This window comes from Hyperolius riggenbachi, chromosome 12 (genome assembly GCF_040937935.1).
Source record: "Hyperolius riggenbachi isolate aHypRig1 chromosome 12, aHypRig1.pri, whole genome shotgun sequence".
In the NCBI taxonomy this organism is placed as follows: domain Eukaryota; kingdom Metazoa; phylum Chordata; class Amphibia; order Anura; family Hyperoliidae; genus Hyperolius; species Hyperolius riggenbachi.
The window spans coordinates 126,956,896-126,960,623 of NC_090657.1; positions in this window are offsets into that span (position 1 = coordinate 126,956,896).

A 3,728-nucleotide genomic window follows, 5' to 3' on the forward strand; every position below is an offset into this window, starting at 1 on the left:
AGATCCGCTCTCATCGGAGCCTCCGCGACGGAGGACCCGGCCGCCGCCAAACTCGGTCCGACCGCCCTGCGATTGCCCGGGTGGTGGCTTCTGCCAGGGAGCTCATCCACGCCCCTGGCCTCTCCTCCGGCCAGCTTGCCCCGCAGCGCCCACTCTCCGTCCTCTGGCTCGGGCCGGCACCCCCGCACGAGGCGTAGAGGGGTCCCGCGGAACAGTCCACCCGAGGCAAACGCTCGCTCCCCCTGCTCCTGCTATTCCGCCGGAGGGTGGCGGGCTCGGGTCTGCTGCATTCGGAACCGGGGGGCACCACACCCAGCCTGGCCGCCAAAGTCACCCGACCTCATGGAACTCTGGGTCGGCCCGGGCGTTCAAATCCGCTCTCATCGGGACTTACAGGGGACCTCCGGGGAGCGAGGCCTCGGAATCGCCCGAAATCAGTGAGGGTTGAGCAGGCTCTTTTGAGACAGCTTGCCCCGCGACCTCCAGGCGGGCCAGGCTGGCCGGAAAAACTTTGACATTTCCCCTTAGCAGGCTTCAGTGTGGGAAAAAAGACCTGCCTGGGGGCGGCCGGCCAGATCCGCTCTCATCGGAGCCTCCGCGACGGAGGACCCCGGCTAGTGATGGGCGAACACCTGGATGTTCGGGTTCGGGAAAGTTCGCCGAACATGGCCGAGATGTTCGGCATGTTCGGGCCGAACCCCGAACTTCCCGAACATCCCTATTTTGGGGGCCCTATGGGGTCGCAGGCATAAGGGGGGAGCATGCCCCGATCGCGGGGGGGGTCGGAAATTCCCCCCACCCCCTCCGCTAGCGCTCCCCCCTCTGCCCGCTTCCCCATTCAAAAGTTTCAAGAAGTACCTGTATAGCGGATGGCCTGGCAGTGGGCGGCACTGTGGAGTGAGGAGGAGGAGGAGTCCGGAGAGTGACGAGTTGAGGGAGGCCGGGCAGCGGGCGTGAGGTCAGCGAAGGGGCGGAACTTCCGCCCTTTCTCTGACCTCACGCCCGCTGCCCGGCCTCCCTCAACTCGTCACTCTCCGGACTCCTCCTCCTCCTCACTCCACAGTGCCGCCCACTGCCAGGCCATCCGCTATACAGGTACTTCTTGAAACTTTTGAATGGGGAAGCGGGCAGAGGGGGGAGCGCTAGCGGAGGGGGTGGGGGGAATTTCCGACCCCCCCCGCGATCGGGGCATGCTCCCCCCTTATGCCTGCGACCCCATAGGGGGGCCGTATTGCGGCCTGTTCGGCCGAACAGGGCCCTGTTCGCCCGAACAGGGGCCCTGTTCGGCCCTGTTCGGGGGCATACAGAAGTTCGGGGCGAACCCGAACTTAAAAGGCCGAACACCATGAGGTGTTCGGCCGAACTCGAACATCACCCGAACAGGGTGATGTTCTGCAGAACCCGAACAGTGGCGAACACTGTTCGCCCAACACTAACCCCGGCTGCCGCCAAACTCGGTCCGACCGCCCTGCGATTGCCCGGGTGGTGGCTTCTGCCAGGGAGCTCATCCACACCCCCAGCCTCTCCTCCGGCCAGCTTGCCCCACACCTGGAACTCTTCTGCCCTGACTACATCCAGTTCTTATGGGAGCATGACCTCTCTGGCCTCGGGCATTGACCCCCCCCCCCCGCCCCCACCCCCCACCCTGCCTCTCCTCCGGCCAGCTTGGCCCGCACCTGGAACTCTTCTGCCCTGACTACATCCAGTTCTTATGGGAGCTGGGCCTCGCTGGGCTCGGGCATTGACCCCCACCCCCCACACACCACACCCCCCCCTCCTCCTCCGGCCAGCTTGGCCCGCACCTGGAACTCTTCTGCCCTGACTACATCCAGTTCTTATGGGAGCTGGGCCTCGCTGGCCTCGGGCATTGACCCCCCACACCTCCCCCCCCCTCCTCCGGCCAGCTTGGCCCGCACCTGGAACTCTTCTGCCCTGACTACACCCAGTTCTTATGGGAGCTGGGCCTCGCTGGGCTCGGGCATTGACCCACCCACCCCCCCCACCCCCCTCCGGCCAGCTTGGCCCGCACCAGGAACTCTTCTGCCCTGACTACATCCAGTTCTTATGGGAGCTGGGCCTCGCTGGCCTCGGGCATTGACCCCCACCCCCCACACACCACACCCCCCCCTCCTCCTCCGGCCAGCTTGGCCCGCACCTGGAACTCTTCTGCCCTGACTACATCCAGTTCTTATGGGAGCTGGGCCTCGCTGGCCTCGGGCATTGTCCCCCGCCCGCGCTACCGCTGCCCGCCACCGGTGGGCGCCGGTCCTCTGTTGAGCCAGCCTGACCTGTCGCGCTACCGACGCCCGCCACCGGGGGGCGGCGGGGCTCCCGGGTGCCGGGCTGCCCAGCGCTACCACCGCCCGCCACCAGGGGGCACCGGTCGTCCTGAGAGCTGGCCTGACCCCCCCCCCCCCCCGCACTACCGCCGCCCGCCGCCGGATGGCGCCAGTCCTCCTGAGAGCCCCGGCGCCCCCCGGTGGCAGGCAGCAGTAGCGCGTGGGGCAGGCTAGCTCTCGGGAGGACCGGCGCCCCCTTGTGGAGGGGGGTGGCAGGCAAGCTGGATGACACTATCCGAACTCGAATATCAGGTATCTGATCATCTCTAGCCACAACATCTCAATAGGATTCAGGTCAGGACTTTGACTAGGCCTCTCCAAAGTCTTCATTTTGTTTTTCTTCAGCCATTCAGAGGTGAATTTGCTGGTGTGTTTTGGGTCATTGTCCTGCTGCAGCACCCAAGATCGCTTCAGCTTGAGTTGACGAACAGATGGCCGGACATTCTCCTTTAGGATTTTTTGGCAGACAGTAGAATTCATGGTTCCATCTATCACTGCATGCCTTCCAGGTCCTGAAGCAGCAAACCAACCCCAGACCATCACACTACCACCACCATATTTTACTGTTGGTATGATGTTCTTCTGCTGAAATGCTGTGTTACTTGTACGCCAGATGTAACGGACACGCACCTTCCAAAAAGTTCAACTTTTGTCTCGTCGGTCCACAAGGTATTTTCCCAAAAGTCTTGGCAATCATTGAGATGTTTTTTTTAGCAAAACTGAGACGAGCCTTAATGTTCTTTTTGCTTAAAGGGACTCCGAGCTCACAATAAAAAAGAAAGTTGAACTCACCTGGGGCTTTCTCCAGCCCAGTGCTGGTCGGGAGGTCCCACGTCGGCGTCCTGGCTCCTCTCCAACACCCCGATCCGGAATGGCTGTCAGGCCGCAGCCCGGGCGACACTCTCCCGAGTGTCGGGCTGCTCCTTCCGCGTATGACGTCACACGCCGGCCGCCTCGCGTCATCACGGCGGCCGGCGTGAAAGTACTGCGCATGCGCGATTAAAGCGTGCATGCGCAGTACTTTCACGCCGGCCGCCGTGATGACGCGAGGCGGCCGGCGTGTGACGTCATCCGCGTCATACGCGGAAGGAGCAGCCCGACACTCGGGAGAGTGTCGCCCGGGCTGCGGCCTGACAGCCATTCCGGATCGGGGTGTTGGAGAGGAGCCAGGACGCCGACGTGGGACCTCCCGACCAGCACTGGGCTGGAGAAAGCCCCAGGTGAGTTCAACTTTCTTTTTTATTGTGAGCTCGGAGTCCCTTTAAAAGTGGTTTGCGCCTTGGATATCTTCCATGCAGGCCGTTTTTGCCCAGCCTCTTTCTTATGGTGGAGTCGTGAACACTGACCTTAATTGAGGCAAGTGAGGCCTGCAGTTCTTTAGATGTTGTC